At 41.9% G+C, this 23,820-nt stretch overlaps 2 pseudogenes; one reads left to right on the forward strand and one right to left on the reverse strand.

Annotated features, from left to right (window-relative positions):
- The first annotated feature begins 301 nt into the window (after nt 1-301).
- Nucleotides 302-400, forward strand: LOC121103904 (annotated as a pseudogene).
- A 20,273-nt stretch (nt 401-20,673) lies between these two features.
- LOC103666552 lies at nt 20,674-21,446 on the reverse strand (annotated as a pseudogene).
- Between the last annotated feature and the right edge of the window lie 2,374 nt (nt 21,447-23,820).

The raw sequence follows: 23,820 nt of genomic DNA on the forward strand, positions 1-23,820 counted from the left end.
AACACGCTTGTTCGTCTAGTTCTTCCCTACGGCACATTAGAAGCACTGACCCAAAAGTGGGCTCTTAGAAACAAGCATGATGACAGAAGGGTAAGGAACAGCTGCAGTGTAACTGAGGGAAGAGATTTTGACAAGGAGTAAATCCAATAAAATGAACCACTATCTTGCTGGTCAGTTTTTTAAAATAGATGTCTATAGAAAAGAATTTGGACAAGGTATAATATAGTGCTGGTAGATGTAGTCCATCTATGTGAAGTATTTGTATATATGGCATCTCCTCCATTTATAAGAATGCTAGATAAAGACTATACTTTCAGGGATCATTTCTATAGTTCGTTTTAAGAATGCTGGATAGATGTGGTATTACTGAAAAACAAATACAACCAAATGATTGTTTGGTAAATACTATCATGATATCAATGCCTGCCAATTGACTTGCATTCCATTCAAATGATGAGAACACTGGAAGAACACTGGTCTTCAGAAAAAACAAAAAACCAGCTGCTGAAGACCTATCTTGCAGTCAGGTACTATTGCTAGACCTCAGCCACTGATGAGTTGTCTAAGGCCGATGTCCCAGAGCCCCTGCTTTGGGGTTCATATGACAGTAGCCCTTTTCTTCCCCTGAGCAGGCCTTGTAGCAAGCTCAACTTCAGGCATTTCTAACTGGGCTAAGCTCCTCCCATGAAAGCAAACTTGCTCAAAAATCAGGGGCTCATCCTAAGACTGTTGAAAGCAGCAAGAGTTAGGGGTCTCCAGAAAAAGAAAGAGGAGATACAGCTTTTGTGACACAAGAGAAGTCACTTGAGGCCCCTAGCAGTTTTTCATGATCTATGCCCTATCTGTCCAAGCACGCTTCTTGCAGAACATCCTAGGAAGTGTCAGAATTACAAAGCCATGCAAAACCTCAGTAGTTAAGAATTTTAAGGGAACAAAGAGAATGCAAAAACTTACAAGTCTCTAGCCTAATTATATCAGAGACAATAATCAGTGGTAAAAAAACTCCCAGTGCTGTTCAAAAGTTAGCAAGACCCTGCATTCCTTACCTGAGAGAAGGAGCCCAAAACACCATCCAGTTTACACTGGCTCTTGGAGCATGTAAATGTGGGCATAAGATTGTGCAGGCATACTTAGAAAACATGCCTACACCTGCATCCTATGTTAATGAAGCTGATGCTACTCCTGGGGCAGAGACTTTAACATGATAATGAAGCAGAGGTAACTGTCAGACAGGGGGATGGGGCTTGCCCAATGCAATTCCCTGAATCCCAAAAGGCTCCTTCAAATTTGATCATCTTCCCCCTCAGAGGAAAAGAAATAGTGGCCATCTCAAAACTGTTACATGTAGAATTGTTGTGGGATCATTGAACGCAACGGTCAAGAAAGAATTCTTGAGATGTTTTATGGTGCAACTTGGTAAGTTTATTTAAGTAGCGTGGGGACGGGACCCATGGGCATGAAGAGCTTACTTTTGCTGTATGAAGCTGGTGGTATGCTTTGTGCTTAAGGGCGAGGGGACGTGCAGGGGGTATTAGATCATAAATGTTTTCTTCAAATTTCTACTGGTAAAACTACTTTTGCAAGATTTCTCTAGTGCTTATCATTTAGTTCGATATTAACTATTGGTGAGATTTACAGGCAGTCAAGAGACCCTTTAAGAAGCACGTATTTAGCAACCAGCACGTATTTGAATCTTATCGAAACCATGCAGACTATAGGTCAACCTTCCAGCCTAAAAGTGAACATTTTTCTGCTTCTATCCCTCATCACAGTGATGGGCATTTGTGTTGCCAAGATGGCTGCTTAATGTTCCCAGAGACCATCTCCAGACGTTTAATGTATTCTCTGTGAAATTATTCACAATGGTAAAGATAAATTGGTTCAAACTTTACAAAACTATTGGTGAGGAAATTTTACTCCAGAAACGTGGCCAAATCTTGCCCTGTCATTATCATAACCCAGGAAAAGCTATAAAGAAAAGCAGAGCTCAGAACCCCTGCCTCAAAAACCATTTAAACAGGGAGCCTGGGTGGCTGAGTTATTTAAGTGGCTGACTCTTGGTCAAGCTCAGGTCTTGACCTCAGGGTTGTGAGTTAAAGCCCCGCATTGGGCTCCGTGCTGGATGTGGAGTCTACCTAAAAAAAAAAAAAAAAAAAACAAAAAAAAAAAAAAAAAAAAACAACTTTTGGACATTATCAAATGGGTTTTATTCAATTGCTCTATAGGGGAGGAAAATATTTTCCCTCTACCTTCTAGATTCTTGACCAAGACCTCCCTGTAATAAAAGACAGACTAAAAAGAGAAAAACAAACAGAAGTTTAATAATATGTATACCTCACGTATGCATGGGAGATATGCTGAAAAATAATAAAACTCCCCCAAATGGCCCAAGCCACCAGCTTAAATACCATCTTCAGCTAATGAGAAAAGAAAGATGTTGGAGGGGGAGGAGCAGTTAAGGGAGGTTATCAGGAAAAGTACAGTAAGGTTGTTATGCAGTTTTAAGTCAGGCATATTCTCTATTGATGAGAGTTTCTTGAAAATAAATCACCCTTCTCTTCCTGGTACAAAGAGGGAGACACCCATACAAATGGAGATTTCCCTTACAAATGTAAATTTCCCTTACAAAAAGGTTACTTCAACTCTGTTTTCAGAGATTCTCCTGTTATCTTCTTTTTCTTAAAAAAAAATCAGCTCAAAATAATCTGCATGCCAAAGAGGCATATTTTAGGGTGCCATATTCTGCTACCCTTCAGCCCAAATCACAAAATTCTGAACAACACTGAAGGAGAATAGAATATGCCACCCCAAAATCTGCCACTCTGGCATAAAAATTACTTTGAGCTGAAGGCAATTGAGAATCAACAGATATAGAAAGAAGTTCTCTCAGAGCTTCCATTATCTGACTCAAAGCAGCAACTTCTGGTAACTGAGGCTTCCATAAATTCCTGCTTCAGATTTACTCCCAGGGAGAGGCCAAGAGTAAACCTACTATAAATCCCCTCTCCAGGGAAGTTTCATGGCCATGAAGAAAAGGGAAAGAGCACTTGCATGGGCATAAAAACATCGCGAACTTTTAGCTCCCATTTGTTCTCCTAAAACCCATTTGTCTTTCCTAAGAAACCTATTGTTCTTCTCATAAGAGCTTCCCCCCACCCTTTCCCTACTAAGTCAGGTATATAAGCCTCCCAATTCTAACCACCCTTCTGAGTTACTTGTCACTGAGCACTTCTGCATGTATGTACACTGCGTATATAACAACAACAACAAAAAAGGAACTGGTTGGGGCACCTGGGTGGCTCAGTCAATTAAGCATCTTGATTTCAGCTCAAGTCTTGATCTCAGGGTTGTGAGATAGAGCCCTGTGTTGGGCTCTGCACTGGGCATGGAGCCTGCTTAAGATTTTCTCTCTGCGGGGGTACCTGGGTGGCTCAGTCAGTTAAGTGTCTGCCTTTGGCCCAGGTTATGATCCCGGGGGTCCCGGGGTTCTTCAGGCTCCCTGCTCAGCAGGTAGTCTGCTTCTCCCTCTCTCTCTGTCCCTCCCCACTCCCCCAGTCTAAAAAATAAAAATAAAAAAACCCTGTGTTTTATCTTGCTCATCTGTGTTTTGTCAGTTTAATTCACAAGTCCCATTACCGAACATAAAAGGGTAGAGGAAAAGTTTTTCCATCCCTACAACACTTTAGTAATGGTTTGTTAGTTTTATGCTTGGATTGAAGTCTTCTCCTACTAAAAGCCTAATATTATATTGCCAAAACAAACAAACAAAAACTAATAATAGATAGATTTTGTTTTTCCCACTTGGATAGTATACTCATTACTCTCCAGTAATAGAAAATCTCATTTTACAGGTGAAATACTTAAGAAACTGTGTAAGGTACATCCATTAAATTAAAGACTTCCTTGATCATATTGACTTATAAAATTTTGGCAGAACTGAATGGGCTAATGATCTTTTAAAATCAAAATCATCCCAATTTCCACAAAAGTTTAATTTCCCCTGACCTAAAATCTAACCATTAGTCCTAATGATAATGTGATCTTTATATCAGAATCCTTAGAGGTCCTCACGTGAAATGATGGCAGTAGGACACATGAGACTGTGATGATGCCTCCTCTATCAGGCTCCGCCTTATTAACACTTAAAGCTTGTCAAATATTGTCAAAAACAACATCATATGCTCTACAGGTGCAGGCTGCATTCTCAAAGAGAATACCCCCAGATACACCCTTACATGATTTGTCTTTAGGAGACTGGGGTTGTTGGGAAGAGACACCAGTGAAGCGACACCTTAGAGCTTTACTGGAAAGGATCATTTCATTTAACTACAAGTACTGCATTTAAATTCCACGGTAGGGGGCCCCTGGATGGCTCCGTCATTAAGCATCTGCCTTCAGCTCAGGTCATGATCCCAGGGTCCTGGGACTGAGTCTTGCATAGGGCTCCCTGCTCAGCAGGAAGCCTGCTTCTCCCTCTCCCACTCCCCCTGCTTGTGTTCCCTCTCTCACTGTGTCTCTGTCAAATAAATAAAATATTTGAACTCCACGGTATGCACTCATGAGTACATGAAAGGCAGTGTCAGTGATACCATTAACAATATGTTGTTGTGCCTCTTCAGTGTGTAACCCTGGGATGTCCTTTTGGTGTAATCAGATGGATTTCCTATTTGCCATATTAAAATATGGCTACACTTTGAGTATACTCATTCAGCCTTTCCAGGCATTCAAAACTGAACTTCCCTGTGCTCTCGTTTTATTACTATTTTGACATATTCCCTTACCAGAAGGTATCCAAGACATTATTTCACTGATTAGTGCAAGGATTTATGCTCTGGCTAGGAGTTCCTGAACTAGATCATGTTATCCATAATTTATATCAGACTCTGGCTCGAACAGTGAAAGAAATAGCTCAAGCATTAGAAGTATAATAGATGAGCATACATTTATCAGATAGAAGCTTTATTTGCTCACCGAAGTAGAGTCTGGGCAATGGATAACACATCTTATTGCACCCAATAAATACCTTAGGAGAAGTGGAACAATCAGTTAACTAAAAAGCCACTTGCTTAACTAATATTGACCAAACTAATCCTTGTGAATTGCTCTCCAGGTTGGGCTTAGGCAAGCTAAGAAACTGGACATGCAGTGGATTTCAACATTTCTTATTATTATGATTGTCCTTAGGCTTTCTGCTCTCCTTCACCATCTGACGTCCAGGTTCTTCAATGTTGCTGCATAACCATGATCCCAAAGCAACAGTTTACTCATGATCAGCATCAGAAGGAACCTGCAGCCCTCATGGTCAGCCTGGCTGAGCGCTGAGTGACTGAGAGAGGTAGCTGAAAAATTCTGGGCAAGTTGCTGGTATAGGGTTAGCAGAGCCAAGATGGAGAAGACAGTGACAGATAGTAGCACATTGCTCACAATTAAATTCCCAAGGTCCTCTGGGAATCCATAAACATCTACACTGGTTCCTCCCCTGCCCCCAGGACCCAGTCTGCAGCCCAAGGGCAGAACACCCCCAACTGACCTTTTGCTAGTTGCCAGCTTACCCCACAGGAGGAAAACAATGGTCACCATTTCCAAATATGGCTGTGGTTTTCCTTCTTTCCTCTTTCATCTTTCTTGTAGATAAATCCATAGTTAGATAAAATCAATCTGTTACTAGTGTTTTGTGTTCAAGCAAATCAGCGCAATACTAATTAGCAATATGTCGTTGGGTAATTCTTTTGTTGCCAGGTGGACTGCGGAGACCCCAGGCCCTGAGGCCCTCCACCCAGACGTCCCTAGAGGTCACCAAAGGCTTTCTTGTTGCCAGAAAGAATTCAAGGAAAGATCAGACACAGTGGTTGAGCAGTGCAAGTGGGAAAGCTTATTAAAGCGAGAGTACACTCTCAAGATGCGAGAGCAGGTGAGCTCCAAGGCGAAGCTGAGCTCCCTGGGGTTTTGCGTCTCTATCTCTTATTTACAGTTGTTAAGAAGGGATGGAATATTTATTACATGGGGACGGGATTTCTTGCGAACAGGTTTCATGCCTTTTCTCCCTTCCTTGGTCAGGGCGTCTGGCTTGTCACCAGCCTGTCTGGTTTGATCCGGCTTCTTGCGGCTTTGTTTTTGGAATGCTGCCAGGACAGGTCTCTAACTTTCCCAGAGCAGGCATGACTCCCCGTTTTCTGGCCTCCAGGCATCCTGTTAAAACCTAACTGACTAGGGCGCCTGGGTAGTTCAGTCATTTGAGTGTCCGACTCTTGGTTTCGGGTCAGGTCATGATCTCAGGGTTGTGAGATTGAGCCCCGCATCTGGCTCTGTGCTTAGTGTGGAGTCTGTTTGAGATTCCATCTCCCTCTCCTTCCCCCATCTCTAATAAATAAATAAATAAAATTTAGAGAGAGCGAGCATAAGCCAGGGCGGGGGGAGAGTAGAGGGAGAGGGACAAGCAGACTCCCCACTCACCAGGGGAGCCAAAGTCAGACGCTTAACCAACTGAGCCACTCAGGTTCCCCACCAGGGGCTTTTACAACAAAAAAACACTGTCTTTCCCTATCCTAAACCATCCCCGTCCTACACCATGTCCTGGCCACCTGGTTCCCTTCCCTTCACAGATGCAACTAATGTTACTGGTGTCTTGTATCTCCTTCTAGAGGTATTCTAGATGTGCATAAACAAATACACCTTTACATAAAGTTTGCATAATACTTTGAATCTTGTTTATGTCACTTCGCAATATACCTTGGAGATTTTTTTCAGTGTCAGAGAAAGAAAGGAGAGAAGGGAAGAAAGGGAAGGAAAGGAAGGAAAGGAAGGAAGGAAGGAAAGAAGGAGGGAAAGGAAAGAAATACTTAAAAAAAACCCTAACTAACTGCTTACTCTAACACTTTGACACATGCTAACCTAAACTCTATGGGCCTCAGTTTCCTTATCTTGAAAAACGGGAATGGACAATACACACCTAGAGGAAATGAAGAGAGATCACAAAGGTGCCAGTGCCTGGCACTGCATCCTGCACATTGGCAGAAAAGCTGCCTTCCCAGGTGAAGTTGCTGATGAAGGTGTTCTAATCAGGCACTCTAGAAGTGTTACAGGGGCACCTGGGTGGCTCAGTCGGTTAAGTGTCTGTTAAGCATCTGCCTTCAGCACGGGTCATGATCCCAGAGTCCTGGGATCAAGTCCTGCATCGGGCTCCTTGCACAGCAGGGAGCCTGTTTCTCCCTCTGCCTCTGCCTGCCGCTCCCCCTGCTTGTGCTCTCTCTCTCTGGCGAATAAATAAAATCTTTTTTTTTAAGTGTTACAGGTAGAAAGGAGCTTACACAAAATGCTTGGTGGAATCCTAATCAATCAATTAACCACTGTGTGTGTTAAGCTCCCTGAGCTGGCAAAGATACAAAAGGACAGACAAGATCCCTTCCTTTAAGGAAACAGTATGAGTTGTGGAGATAAAATACTTCAAGAATGTGGCCATGGTGGGGGGGTGTCTGCGTGGCTCAGTCGGTTAAGTGTCTGCCTTCCACCTGGGTCATGATCCCAGAGTCCTGGGATCGAGTCCCACATCAGGCCCCCTGCTCAGGGGGAAGCCTGCTTCTCCCTCTCCTTCTGCCGCTCCCCCTGCTTGTGCTCTCTCACTCTCTCTGTCAAATAAATAAAGTCTTTTAAAATAATAATAAAAAAGAATATGGCCATGGTGGAGCTTAACAATAGGAATAAACTGTGGGAAGGCAAAGGGGAGTGAGGGTGCTTAATGCAAGAAGGCACGAAGGTGTGGGGGAACACAGTCAGACTGACCTGGTAATCAGAACGCTCCACCTTAGCTCCTTCTGGTGCCCAGTAGAGTTCCTCAACATGATGTGTTACAGGTCAATATCTTAGATTGAAACCTTGAGTGATACAAACTCTTTGGGCCTCACTTTCCTCACCTGTAAAATAAGAATTACAATACCTACTTCAGAGAGTTGTGTGCTTTAATTGTGATATTTGGTGAAAAGCACTTAGCAAATATAAAGCAGGAAATTTATAGTACTTGCTATCATTGTGATTTCAGTTCTCTATCATTGACATTGCCTTTTTAAAAAAGATTTGTTTTTATTTTAGAGAGAGGAAAGAGGGGTGGGGGAGGCACAGAGGGGTAGAGGGAGAGGGAGAGAGAATCTCAAGCAGACCTTGCCACGCACAGAGCCCGATGTGGGGCTCAATCCCACGACCCTAAGATCAGACCTCAGCCGAAACCATAAGTCAGACACTTAACCAACTGTGCAACCCAGGCGCCCCTGACGTTTCCCTTCTATTCTTCATTCTCTCACATCCCCTCTTGCAACCGTGTTGCAAAACACCCACTTTGCTCCCCCTTTTATAAATATTCCTAGCTCTTCCTGGCTTCTACTTTTGTTTACTCTGAATGTACCTTGACTCCCTCCCCACCCCACCCCCACCCCCAAACCCACGCAGAACTCATCTGTCACTGCCTTGCCTAGCTCTCAAGGTCTAGATTCTATCAGGTCAGTATTTCCAGCATGTTTTTGCCTTTATATAGCACTCTTTGTGGACAGCACTGTGTCATAATGGCTTTGGTAGGCAAAAGCTTCTAACTGGCTTATGAGGCCAGCATTACTACTTTATTAGCCTTTGAGTTCCCTGGGGCCAGCCAAAACAACGCACGGAGGCCGCTAGCTAGATCCCCAGAGTCAGAGATTCTTGCCTTGCTTTCTCCAGCATAAGGGCCAAGTAGCTCCCCCTGCTGTTACAGAGTCCCCTTGGCTTCTGCGTTGCATGGCTAGGCCGGAAGGGGAACTGATCTAGGGATGAGAACCAGTCGCCTGACAATCTGTGGCCCTTGTGAGCGCTTCAGCATTTTGAACAATAACCATTTGTGGTGATTGAAACCCCTGACAGGAGTAATTCATAATTCCCGGATTACCTGTCTTCTGCTGGGCACGTACACACACGCACACGTGTGTACGTTTCAATGCCACAAATCTCGTACTGGGTGGCTCCTGCATGTGTTTCAAGTTTTCAAAAACCTGCACTGAGCAGAGCATACTCAGCTTTATCCTGGGCCGATGTAAGAGAGCTTTCATGGTGTGGGAATATATGGAAATTCTTGTTTAATAAAAGCCAAGTGTTCCCTGTGGATGAGTTCCTTCATCTCACAGTGAAATAGTGCCTGTGTCAGTTTTGATTTATTGCTTCTTTCAACATCGCGCCTACCTTCGCAAGCTTATTAGTTTCATTAAAGAGATTCTGCTTCTCTTTTTCATGCCCACCTCCTTAAAGGTGAAGGGCTCAGTCAGGGCCTCTGGCGCCCCCTGCTGAGCCCTGTCCGCCGCTGCCCTTCCACTGGCTGCATCGAAAAACAAGGCAACTATCCCCTTTGGCTCTGGAGTTTATGAACAGGTATCTGAAATCTAATCACTTCAGCTGTGGTATCCAGGCAGCAGCGGTGGGGAACGGCTTATCTTGCTGACAAATGTGCTTCATGAAGATCCACCCTTACCTTGGCCACTGGGAAAGATAAACAGAATAATCCAACAGACTCCTATGCAGTCACAGGAACCTGGAGCCATCTGGTTGGGACAAAAATAAATCCTGATAAAGGCTGCGTGTACCTCCAGGGACTTGGGCAACTGCATTGACATGACTCGCATTGAAGAGCGCAGGAGACTGGCAGCAGAGACCATGGAAACGACTCTAATTAACACACATGGAGCAAAGGACTTTTAGAACAAAATGCCTTGTACGGTCTGGGGCTAAAACCCAGACAGTAACTTGAAAGTCTCCCGGCTTGATAGAGGCAAATCAAAGCTTGAACTGATTGGAGGAAAAGCTCTTTTCTGGTACAGAAACACAACACAACACAACAGAAACCAGAAATGTCATTTAATCGGCATTTAACAAACCAGAGGGCTCAGCCAAGCAGAATTATTCAGCTGCCTTGTGTCAAGACGGTCCTCTCTGCGAATTCTGTGTGGAGCTACATTTTTACATATGCTTAGGGTTCTAGATTTAGCAAATCACAATTATGCAATATCTGGGACATAGTCATACTAAAAATTGTTTGTTGTTTATCTGAAATTCAAATTTCACAGGGCATCCTATATTTTATCTGGCAATCCTACTGTGAAAATCAACGAAAACCACCCAAATGAGAACAACAACAACAAAAGGCAATTTATTCAGAGCTTGCTGTATGTAGCAAGGGAGTCAGCCATCATCGGTTATGTTTGGCAGAGATTCAAAGGCAGGCAGGGGAGTGGGAAAGTTTTATAGCGAAAAAAGGAAAGACTTCAGGTATGTCCTGCAGAAATAGATGAAGACAAACCAAATGAGAAAAGCAAAGGCCATTTATTCTGAGCTTCTGAGAGCAAGGGTGTCAGATGCTGTCACTTGCCTTTTGGCAGAGACTCAAAAGCAGACAGGATAAAGCTTTACAAAAAAAAAAAAAAAAAAGAGGGGGGGGAGGCTTCAGGTGTGCCCCGACTAGAGGCCATTGGCATGGGAAGCTGCAGGCAGATTAACTAGAAGCAGGACATCCTAGGTGATTGGTTAGGGGTGCTTACTTAGCTTCTTCCCATTGGTCCTAATTTGGAAGCAGGACAATGAAGGAAGCTTGTCAGTTATTAATCAAGTCCTGGGCATTTGGGGCTGGTTGTTACAGAAGTTATTGTTTAGTTTCCTGGATTGTCACTAGAGATAGCAATCTGACTTCCTACAAGTGTGATTTATAGCAGGCTGGTTTCCGGGGGTATTTATTGTTGATAAGGGTTTGGTTTCCCGGACAGGTTGCTGCAGGTTGTAGAGCAAAGTTCTATTTTTTTCAAAGATTTTATTTATTTATTCATGAGAGACCAAGAGAGAAAGAGAGGCAGAGGGAGAAGCAGGCTCCCAGTGGAGCAGGGAGCCCAATGTGCACTCTATCCCAGGGCCCTGGGATCATGACCTGAGCTGAAGGCAGACGCTTAACTGACTGAGCCACCCAGGCGCCCCTAAAGTTCTATTTTTATATGTGGTCTGGTCACTGTCCATTTGCACATGCAGTCTCTCGGGTCTGATCAGAGGCTGTTGGCAGGAAAAGCTGGAAGTGACTGCGGAGATGCCTGGGTGGCGCAGCCGGTTAAGCCTCTGTCTCTTGGTTTCAGCTCATGTTGTGATCTCAGGGTCCTGAGATTGAGTCCCGCATTGGGCTAAACGCTCAGTGCAGAGTCTGCTTAGGACTCTCTCTCTCTATGCCCCTCCCCCCCCAAAATAAATTAATTTTTTAAAAAGCTGGACGTGGGCTACTAAGAAGCAGATCATCTTGGGGCGCCTGGGTGGCACAGCGGTTAAGCGTCTGCCTTCGGCTCAGGGCGTGATCCCAGTGTTATGGGATCGAGCCCCACATCAGGCTCCTCCACTATGAGCCTGCTTCTTCATCTCCCACTCCCCCTGCTGTGTTCCTTCTCTCGCTGGCTGTCTCTATCTCTGTTGAATAAATAAATAAAATCTTTAAAAAAAATAAAAAAATAAAATTAGGCATTCTTTAAAAAAAAAAGAAGCAGATCATCTTACGTGATGGGTTTGGGAAGCAGATTTGGCTTTCTCTGCTGAGTGCTGAGTTGAAAGCTCGAGCCAACAATAGGAAAGCTGGCCGTTGTTGAATTCCTGATGGTTTGGGGCCCATTGCAGCAGAGGCTGTGATGTGACCTGCCCGGCAGGTTGCAACAGAGATGGTAATTTGGCAAAGGGCCTGAATAGACATTTCTGTAAAGAAGATACACAAATGACCAGCAAGCACATGAAGAGATGCCCAGTCCAGGGAGAACGGATATCAAAACCACAATGAGATACCACTTCACGCCCAGTAGGATGGCAATAATTTAAAAGACAGATAATAACACGTGTTGACAGGTGGAGAAATGGGAACCCTCAGAAATTGCTGGTGTCCCAGCTGCAGTACAAAACAGTTCAGCAGTTCCTCAAAAAGTTAAACATAGAACTGCCATGTGACCCAGCATCCTGCTCTTTGGTATACACCCGAGAGAAATGAAAACATATGTCCACACAAAAGATCTGTGCACGAATGTTCACAGCAGCATTATTCACAGTCACCAAAAATAGAAATAACCTAACTGTCCATCAGCTGATGAACAGATACACAAAACGTGGCATATCAATACAACAGAATATTATTCAGCCATAATAAAGTACTAATACATGGTACAACGTGGTTCGACCTCGAAAACAGTATGCAGAGTGGAGGAAGGCAGACACAAAAGCCTACATATCATACAATCCCGTCGAAATGAAATGGTCAATAGAAGCAAGTCCATAGGGACAGAAAATATGTTAGCGGTTCCCAGGGCCTGGGAGGAGAGGAATGGGGAATGACTGCTAATGGGTACAGGGTTTCTTTGGGAGATGATAAAAATGTTCTAGAATTAGTTAGTAGTAATGGTTGCACTTCTTTGTGAATATACTAAAAAACGCTGAATTGTACAGTTTTAAAAATGCGATGCTTCTCTTTAGGCACATTCTGTAGTTACCTCTTGGGATGAGAGAGGCACATCTTCTAACTTTTGCAGCTTTCCTGAATGTGTGTCCTTCTGGACACCTGTACAGAATAGACCCTCTTTTGGTCTCTTGTCATTGTCCCACGGTCTTCTTCAGACACACCTTCACTGTCATCTATCTTGGTACATGAGTCCATGAGTTATGACTGCCAACTGTTGATGGAGGCCCAAAGAGAGGACTTGAGAAGGTACCACGGGCCACTTTGTATGATAAACTGTTTTAAGTGATGCTGTAAGAACTACGGAATACTCTCAATTTAGGAGTTACGGTTTCTTCTTTCTTTCCCTTCTGCTTTTCTCTCTATGGACTTAGAAAATAGAAATTGTCATAGCCTCTTGGTAGTTTTAATCACACGAGGCAGACCTGGAAAGCCCTAAATGGCAGCTCTAATGCCCTTTTGCTCTCTCTGCTTCACCATCTACAAATATTTAGCTCATGTTTGATTTCTCTCAAGCAGGGCCTTCCAAAAGTGTCTGATCCACCAATCTCCAATAAGTTGGTCGACTTTAAGATGGTAAGAGCTTCATGTTTTATCTTTTTCACTGCCACTAACATCTTACCAAAGGTCTACTGATAATATATGTCCTAAACCAGCTGTCCTCAACCCCAGATACACATTCAGATAATCTGGAAAATAAGTTTTGAATGTTGATGCCTAAACCCCAGATCCAGCTTGATTAGTATAAGGTGGGCCTGAAAATTGATATTTTTAAAAGTTCACCTAGACAATTCCAATGGGCAGACAGGGCTAATGAAAACTGCACTAAAAAATAATCGGTTATTTTTAAAATTTAGATTTACTAATTATATTTTTTATCAAGCAATACAGTTATCAATTTCTAAAAGTCTAGTGATGCTTTCTAAGGCTTTTAAAAATGCAATGTCTTTTTTTAAAAGATTTTATTTATTTATTGATATAGAGAGAGAGCACAAGCAGGGGGAGCAGCAGGCAGAGGGATAGAGAGAAGCAGGCTCCTTGCTGAGCAAGGAGCTCAACATGGGGCTCCATCCTAGGACTCTGGGATCATGGCCTGAGCCAAAGGCAGATGCTTAACTGACTGAGCCACTCAGGAGCCCCAAAAATGCAATGTCTTGCTCTACTCTTACCCATCCCTGATTCTCATTCCCCAGAGGCAACCACATTCTACCCTTTTAACTATTTCATTAAATAATTAACCTCTATTTATCAGTGCTATTATTTACTGAAATTTCATATTTATTTTCAATTTTATCTATTATAAGTTGACTTCCTACTATAGAAGATAAAAATCTACCTCTCTTCTCCCAGAATTTTGCACACATAGACACATAGTTTGCCTTCCTCCCATCTTCCCAGCAGATTTATATCATGGTTTGGGGTTAAAGCAATATTCAGTGTTAACATATGTATGACCATATAAATATGATAAAATGGCAAACTTAAGCCCTAACATATCAATAATTACCTTAAATTTAAATAGTTTAAATACACCAATTAAAAGAGAGATTTACAGAGTAGATACAAAATTAATAAAATATATACTGCCTATAAGAAACCCACTTCAAATACAACCACATAGGTAGGTGAAAAGTAAAAGGATGGAAAAATGAAATTAATGCAAACATTAATTTTTTTAAAAAAGCAGGAGTGACCATATTAATATTAAAGTAGACTTCAGAGCAAAGAAAATTACTAGAAACAAAGGATATTACATAATAATAAAAGGACGAGTTCACTAAGAAGAGATATTGAGGAAGAAAAAGCATCTGCAAAATCCAACACGCATTCATGATTTTTTTTTAAAACTCAGCAAACTAGGAATAGAGAGAAATTTCCTTGACTTGTTAAAGAGTATTTACAAAAAACTTGCAGTTAATATGGTACTTAATGGGGAAAGACTGAATGCTTCTCCCCTAAGATGAAGAACAAAGCAAGGATGTAGGTATCCCATCACTCTTTTTTTTTAAGATTTTATTTATTTGTCAGACAGAGAGAACACATGCACAAGCAGGGGGAGTGGCAGGCAGAGGGAGAAGCAGGCCCTCCACTGATCAAGGAGCCCAACGCAGGACTTGACCCCAGGACACTGGGATCATGAGCTGAGCTGAAGGCAGCCACTTAACCGAATGAGCCACCCAGGCGTCCCTATCACTGTTATTCAACATTCTACTGAAAGTTCTAACCAGTGGAATAAGACAAAAAGGCAAAAGAAAAAAATAGAATAAACTTTAAAATGGAGGTTTTTTAAAAAGAAGAAATAAAACCATCCCTATTTGTAAATGCCTATATAAGAAATCCCAAGGAATCTACCAAAAAATAAAATCCTCCTAAAACCTCCTCCTAGAACTAATAGGTGAGTTTGGCAAGATTTCAGAATATAACATCAACACTCAAAAACCAACTGCATGTATATATATTAACAACAAACTTGTGGAAACCAAAATTTAAAACACAGTATTACTTACAATTGTGCCAAAGAAAATGAAATACTTAGCTATACAGTTGACCCTTGAACAATGCAGGGACCCCTGTGCAGTTGGAAATCTGTGTATAACTTTTGACTCCCCAACAATGTAACTACTAATAGCCTACTGTTGACCAGAAGCCTTACAATTACACAAACGGTCCATTAACACATATTTCGTATGTTATATGTATCATATACTGTGTTCTTACAACAAAGTAAGCTAGAGAAAAGAAAATGTTATTAAGCAAATCATAAGGAAGAGAAAATGCATTTATAATACTATACTGTAAAAAATCCAGATATAAGTAGACCCATGCAGTTCAAACCCATGTTGTTCAAGGCACAACTATAAAATCTAAAAGTATGTACAGGATCTGTCTGCTGAAAATTCCAAAACGCTCATGAAAGAAATCGAAGACCTAAATAAATGGAGAAATATACTACATTTGTAGATTTAAAGACTCAAAATAATTCTCTCCAAATAGATCTATAGGTTCAGTGCATTTCCTATCAAGGTGTTTTATAGACGTAGACAGCCTTATTCTAAAACTTACATGTAGGGGCGCCTGAAGGGCTCAGTCAGTTAAGCATCTACCTTCAGCTCAGGTCATGATCCTGGGGTCCCAGGATCAAGCCTATATAGAGCTCCCTGCTCAGTGGGGAGTCTGCTTCTCCCTCTCTTTCTGCCCCTGCCCCCGCCCATGCTCTCTCTCTTTCCCTCTATCTCTTCCAAATAAATAAAATCTTAAAAGTAAAATAAAGTAAAATTTATATGGAAAGGCACAAACCCTAAAATAGCAATATTAAAATAAAATTTTAAATAAAACATACCTGATTTTTTATTTAAATTTAGTTTTAAGCTAATTTTTAAAATATTTAATTAAAAATAAAACAATTTTTAAAATAAATAATAAAAATAAAACAATTTTTAAAAGAATCATTTGGGAGGGATCACTCTACCTATATATACCTACTATATAGCTATAGTAGTCAAGGTAATTATTGTATTAACAGAGATATAGATATAATCAATGGAATAGAATCAAAACCCCATAAATGGACCCACACAAATAACACCCAACTAGTTTTTTTTTAAAGATTTTATTTATTTATTTGACAGAGATAGAGACAGCCAGCGAGAGAGGGAACACAAGCAGGGGGAGTGGGAGAGGACGAAGCAGGCTCATAGCGGAGGAGCCTGATGTGGGGCTCGATCCCAGAACGCCGGGATCACGCCCTGAGCCGAAGGCAGACGCTTAACGACTGCACCACCCAGGTGCCCCAACACCCAAATAGTTTTTGACAAAGATGCAAAAACAATCCAATGGAGGAACTATAGCCTTTTCAACAAATGGTGCTGGAGCAACTGGATATCTATAAGAAAAAAAAAAATGAACCTTAACCTAAACCTCAAACCCTATACAATTAACTGAAAATGGATCGTGGAGTTAATGTAAAATGTAAAACTGTTTTAGAAACAAACTTTTAGAATCAAAACATAGGAAAAAAATCTTTGGGACCTAGGACTCAATCAAGAGTTCTTAGATTTGGGGGCGCCTGGGTAGCGCAGTCGTTAAAGTGTCTGCCTTCGGCTCAGGGCGTGATCCCGGCGTTCCGGGATCGAGTCCCACATCGGGCTCCTCTGCTGGGAGCCTGCTTCTTCCTCTCTCACTCACCTGCTATGTTCCCTCTCTCGCTGGCTGTCTCTCTGTCACATAAATAAATAAAATCTTTAAAAAAAAAAAAAGAGTTCTTAGATTTGACACCAAAACACAATCCTTAGAAGGAAAAATTGATGAATTGGACTTTAACAAAATTAAAGACATTTGTTCCATTGAAAGACTCTGTTCAAAAGATGAAAGGACAAGTTACAGACTGGGAGAAAATATTTGCCACCCCTATATCCAACAAAGGCCTTATATCTAGTATACATAAAAAACTCTCAGAGCACAACAATAAAAAGCAAACAATCCGATTAGAAATGGCAAAAGTCATGAACATACATTTCATCAAAAAGGAGATATAGATGGCAAATAAGTATCTGAAAAAATGTTCAACATCACCAGCCATTAGAGAAATGTAAATTAAGACCACAACATGATATCACTAGGCACCTATTAGAACAGTTGAAATAAAAAATAGTGATAAATACCAAATGCTGGTGAGGACACAGAGAAACTGGATCTCCATATATTGCTGGTGTGAATGTAGGATGGTGCAGCCAGTCTGGAGAAGAGTTGGTGGTAGAGTAAATACAAAGAGGTAACATGCGGCAGTTCTTTGGTGGTGATGGACAAGTTCTGGATCTTGATTGTGATAGTGGCATAAAACTACACACACACACACACACACACAAATGCAGGGTTTTTTTTTACTGGCAAAAACTGAATGAGGTCTATATGCTAATTAACAGTAATATGCCAATGTCAGTTTCCTAGTTTTGATAGTATATACTATAGCGATGTAAGATGCCACCATTAGGAGAAGCTGGGTGAGGCTGAGGTGGTGCTATTTTTGCAATTTCCTGCAAGTCTATATTTATTTCAAAATTTAAAAAAATTAAGAAATCTACCATCCCCCCAAAAGTCTGCCCCTTCTGACCATTAGGCTGGGCCTCCTGTGACCTAAGCTGGCCAGTCAGCATGAACCTCCCTCCTAGGCACAGTATTTGGATAAAGGCAGGTCACATTACACAAATCAGCCAATCAGAGTCCTCCTTGGGACCTTTCTTGCCTACCAAGGAAGATAACATGGAGGAGCCCTGATAATGCAATTTGAGCCCCTAGATCCAGCTGTGTCTCAAAGCATAGAAGACTGCATTTCCCAATTGTTCAAGCCAATAAATTCCTCTAAAAACATCGGTGTATGATAGGGAGAAACCAAAAGGCCATCAGTCATAATAATTACTAACTACAGTTTTTGCCTTGTCTCTGTTTCCTTCTATCCGTGTCACTCTGAGTCTTTGAAAACATAGGGTAGAAATTGAGCCACATCCATTAAAGAGTTGAGATGGAAATAATGATGGTGCAGTTAGCACCCATGTAATGTTTGAGTGCAGAAATTTTCTGTGAGTGCCTGAAATTATACCATAAAGCAATCTACCTACCCTGTGCAGATAATGGCCTCTCTGCCAGTGAACTTCATTTCTGCTTAAGTTGAACGCAATAAGCACATAACACAAGGAAGCAGATGGAAGACCATAGTCAGAAGTTAAGTCAACTTTCCTATGTGTCAAGGGAGAGAATTTTAGGGAAATACAAACTAGATCTGAATCAAGTAGAAGGTGTCTAACTAGAGAAAAATATCCATATGGAAGATTATCTTGTGACAACAGGCAGCCTCAGTTGCCTAGGTGACTCCCACAGGAAGATGTTAGCCATGTGGCTTTCCTTATAACCTGTCAGGATAGGCTAATATCTCCAGGGTCTGACATCAGGAGCTCCAGATAAATGGGCCTTTGTTTGCCATCTTCCACAGCGCGGCAACACAAGTATTAAGACAAGCCAGAGCCTAGAAGTAGACTCACTAAACCCTTCTCACAAGGGAGCTGGCTCACCTTCAGATGTGGCGGCAGGACGAATAGAATGCCCAGGAGCTGTGGGAGCAAATGGCAGAGGGCAGTCTGGGTCACTAGTTAGGTGCGTTGGGTGAGGTGGCCGAGGAAGCTCCAATCTGAAGTGCCAAGAATTCTAGCTAGCTCTCGGGGTATAGCGGCAGAGTACCAAGGAACAGGCTACATATGGGTGTGATTCTTGGAAATCTAAGCAGGTTGTCAGCCTTGGGGGCATCTTACAACAGGAGGCAAGACTGTGGGTACTGGACTAGCTGTGGAAGCCAAAACTTGATTCCATGGGTAGTCAGTTGGGGAAAGGTATTAGGACATACTGAAAGAGATAAGCACAGAGCTCTAATCTGAGATCATCCAGGGGAGGGGACAGACAGGTCATCGTGGCAGATACCCAGGCTAAAGAAACAAGACAGGAGCCCAGTTCTGTGAAATGGGCTATAAAGACCCAGAAATGAATTTAGAAGCAAGCAGAGCCCAACGCTGAGCCCCAGAATGTTAAAACAGACCTCCCAAAATTTCCACTGAGAACAGATAGCGTTTGTAGAGAATGAGGCAAAATTTGGCCTCTAGGTGGAAATTGAGGGGCACCTCTAGGGGAAAAAGGGTAACAATGACTGGGAACCCAGCTAGAAACATCATACTACTATCCTGAAACTTCCCTCAGTTCTATGTATGCCACTACTAGAGCTGGATTCCATTCCTTATAAGAAAATTCTCTATTAGTATTATGCGTCATAATATAAATGGTTATCAGCCATTTATACCTTAGTATGAATTTGCTTACATTTTTCCTTCCTGAGAGCAGGTGTCGATGGAAATCGGAGGAAGTTATTCATCTAGCAGAGTCTTGCTGAGAGGCTATGAGCCAGGCACTGTGCTATGCACTAGGGATACAAAGATGAGGCAAAACACATGTGCTTCATCTCTGAAGAATTTTACAACCTTCTATATTGAGGGTGGGAAGGAAGCCACTAAAGGGAAAAAATATGTGCAGGAGGAAAGTTGGTTTGACTATAAACAAATATTTTTTCTTATTTTCCAGTGTTTCCAAATATAACTTATTTCTCCATGGAAATCCCACAAACGATCCTTGCCATTTTTCCACAGCCCTTAGCCCATCCCTAATTCTTCAAATAGCATCAGGGCTTCTTGGTCCATGCTTAACAGTCAGGAATAGAGCTGCTGGGAAGACCATTTTGTTCCATATACTTGGATTTATTTACAAGGAAAACCCAGTCCAAAGAGATAAAGCAACCAGAAGAAATCATGAAGGGAGTTCATGGCAGAAGTTCATGATTTCCCAAACCCTCTCATCAGAACCTTCTCAACTGCATCACAGCATCTCCCAACAATAGGCCAGGAAAGCTATAACAGAGAAACCCCAGATCACTTGTTTTCCAAAGTCCACCACATATACTTCAAACCCCTTGGCCTGGCTTTCAAAGGCTTCCACTCTCTTTGGTCTACATAACTGTACTACTTTGATCACTCATCTACTTCAGTTATTTGACTCTCATATCATCTGTGCTTTCCGATTTCCGTGCCCTTGCTTACGCCATCCTTTCCACCAGATGCCCTATGACCACCATCTCCATATAAGGAATTCCTACCAGTTCTTCAGTGCCATCCCATTCACAAAGTCATCCACAATCTCACCCACCAGCAAAGATCTCTATTTTTGTGCTTGTACCGTTCCAATAGCTCTTACCACATACTGCCTCAGATGGGTATTTTGTAACTCTACTATCTGTCCAAATGAAAGACAGGGACTCTAATGCATATCTGGAACTCCCCCAGCATTCCAACACAGTACATTCTGGGCATCACAAATATCTGATAAATTAATGAATGAATGATTTGAATTGAATTGAAATGAATTTAACTTGAATTCCTGTCATTGGCCAAAAGGTGGAGACCAAATCACAGCAATGCTGTTCTAAAAGCTTAGCCTGGCTGGGACAGACTCGATAGGCGAGAGAAGGAGAAACTAGAAGGCTACAGAGGAACCAATTAAGGGACCCGTGATTATCATGGAGTGAGCAGATAAAAGTAGAGATCCAGATGGTAGAACTGGACCTGGACAGGAAAGAATAAACTGGAAACACATTGCAAGCCGAGACATGGGGCCTGTAAGAGATAAAGAATAAGGTTTTAATTTGGGAGACTAAACATGGAGGTGCCCCGGACACAAACAAGCAGACAGTAATGCCAAACTGCTTTATACTTTTCTCTTTTTGTTTTTTGTAGTTTTATGGTTTTATTAACACAAATACGACATGCACATAAGCTGTCTATCTCTTCATTTTCTTCACTGTGCAGCCTGGCATTGGGATTGGCGACACTGATGGCCTGCTGGGCTGCTCTTTCTACAGTGGCTTGGCGGGTTCTTGGAGGCGACATTGTGAGCAATCTTGGCCCAGTAAGATCTGTTGCACACCAGCCGTGCTTGAGATAGACTAGGAACCTCCAGAAGCCACAGGGCAGCATGTGCTTTGTTTTCTTGCTTCCGTAACTGATGTTGAGTATCAGGAGCTGGCCCTTGATTCTTCTGGGGACCCTACTGTCAGTGCCTCTGGATTTCCGCCAATTGTGCTTAATTTTAACCTATCAGTCTGACTGGTGCCGAATGAACTCCTTGGTCCTCTTTTTAATGATCTTGGGCTTCACGAGGGTTCTGAGGCAGCCATGATACTGAATAGGAGATGGCGGCCACCTCCGCAGGCAGCACAGAGGAAGAGACTGCTTTTCTCCTTCCTGATTAAAGTGGTAAGCTTAGTTAATAATCATTCATTTTTTAAAAATTTGTTGAAAGGTACTGGAAATCTCTGAGGCACAGAAATGCAGGCTGTGTCCCCAGGAACCCTGCCCTGCACCTCCTGTCTCCCCACACCCATGCTCTGTGGAGACACTTTTCCAAAGAAGACATCCAGATGGCTAACAGACACATGAAAAAAATGCTCAACATCACTCAGCATCAGGGAAATACAAATCAAAACCTCAATGAGATGCCACCTCACACCTGTCAGAATGGCTAACATTAACAATTCAGGAAAAACAGATGTTGGCGAGGATGCAGAGAAAGGGGAACCCTCTTATACTGTTGGTGGGAATGCAAGCTGGTGCAGCCACTCTGGAAAACAGTATGGAGTTTCCTCAAAAAGTTAAAAATAGAACTGTCCTATGATCCAGCAATTGCACTACTAGGTATTTATCCCAAGGATACAAAAACAGTGACTTGAAGGGGTACAAGCACCCCAATGTTTATGGCAGCAATGGCCACAGTAGCCAAAATATGGAAGGAGCCCAGATGTCCATTGACTGATGAATGGATAAAGATGTGGTGTGTGTGTGTGTGTATAATACCATTATATATATGGTACTATATATATATTACATATATAGATACAGATGTGGTATACAGAATACACACACACACACACACACACACACTGGAATATTACTCAGCCATCAAAAAGAATGAAATCTTGCCATTTGCAATGATGTGGATAGAACTAGAGGGTATTATGTTGTGCGAAATAAGTTAGTCAAAGAAAGACAAATACCATATGATTTCATTCATATGTGGAATTTAAGAAACAAAAGTGATGAACATAGAGGAAGGGAAGGAAAAAATAAAATAAGATAAAAACAGAGAGGGAGGCAAACCATAAGAGACTCTTAACTATAGGGAACAAACAGGGTTGCTGGAGGGGAGGGGGGGGGGATGGGGTAAATGGGTGATGGGTCTTTGTTGTAATGAGCACTGGGTGTTACATGCAGGTGATGAATCACTAAATTCTACCCCTGAAACTAATAATACACTATATGTTAACTAACTTGAATAGAAATAAAATCTAAAAATAGTAAAATAATAATAATAATAATAATAATAGCCCAAAGGTAGATGCATGCCAAATGGCCAACAAACAATGAATGGATAAACAAAATATGGTTTATCCATGCAATGGAATATTATTCAGCCTTAAAAAGGAATGAAGCACTGACACATACTAAAAAGTGTGTGAACCTTGAAAGCTTTATGCTACATGAGAGAAACCAGTCACAAAAATCACAAGCTGTATGATTCCATTTATATGAAATGTCCAGAACAGGCAAATCCATAGAGACAGAAGGTAGATTAGTGGTTGCCGGGGGTGATGGGGAATAAGGGCTGACGTCTAATGGGCATGAGGTTTCTTTTAGGGGGGACAAAACTGGTCTAAAATTAGATTGAAGTAATGGTTGCTTGACCTTGCAAATACATTTAAAAACCACTTCTCAAAGGTGAATTGTGTGGTATGTGCATTACATCTCAACAAAGCTATCTTTTTTATCTTCAAATTTAAAATTTTAGAACCTTTTACACTAGGGCAGTGTTCTTGGTGGAGAGCAAGGGGATGATTTTGTCCCTAGGCACCATTGGGCAATATCTAGAGACATTTTTGATTGCTCATAACCAGGGGAGGTGCTACTGGCATCTAGTGGCTAGAGGTCAGGGGTGCTACCAAACATCCTACAAGGCACAGGACAGGCCCCACAACAAAGAAAAATCTGGCCCCAAATGTCAATACAGCCTTGCCTGAGGCAACCTGATTAAGGATATAAGCGCTTTAAAATAAAAATTACTGGGGGTGCCTGGATGGCTCAGTCGTTAAGTGTCTGCAGGGTGTGATCCCGGAGTCCTGAGATCGAGTCCCACATTGGGCTCCCTGCTCAGTGGGGACTCTGCTTCCCCTCTGAACCTCACCCTACTTGTGCTCTCTCTCAAATAAATAAATAAAATCTTTTAAAAAATAAAATAAATAAAATAAGAATGACTGTTCCTAATACTCTCATCGAGGTTTGTTATTGTTGCTCTTTTATGGCATTTGTTACCCACTCTCACCCCCACCCCCATATACCTGTCGGACTCAGGAGTTGCTGCCCATCTTTCGTAACTGGACTCTGAGGGGTAAAGTGGTCACTAGGATGCATGAATTCATGTTTATTGCAGTGATCAGCTCCTCCGCTCTCATAATGGTTAGAAACCGCTTCAGGATTATAGCCAGAGCTCTTGAAAATAGTTATGCAACAGTTTTTCAAGATAGTTAATGGTTCTACAAAATGGGTATCTTAACCTTCTAATGAAAGTACCTAATTTAGAAAGTAAAGAAACACCCATATTTTATAGTTTAGAAAATGTAAATCTATGCTTTCAAAAGAGAACTTACATGAAATGCATACATGAGTCAGGAGGTGTATTTATCAATATATATTTATACAAAAGAT

This window comes from Ursus maritimus, assembly GCF_017311325.1.
Source record: "Ursus maritimus isolate PB19 chromosome X unlocalized genomic scaffold, ASM1731132v1 scaffold_X1, whole genome shotgun sequence".
Classification (NCBI taxonomy): Eukaryota; Metazoa; Chordata; class Mammalia; order Carnivora; family Ursidae; genus Ursus; species Ursus maritimus.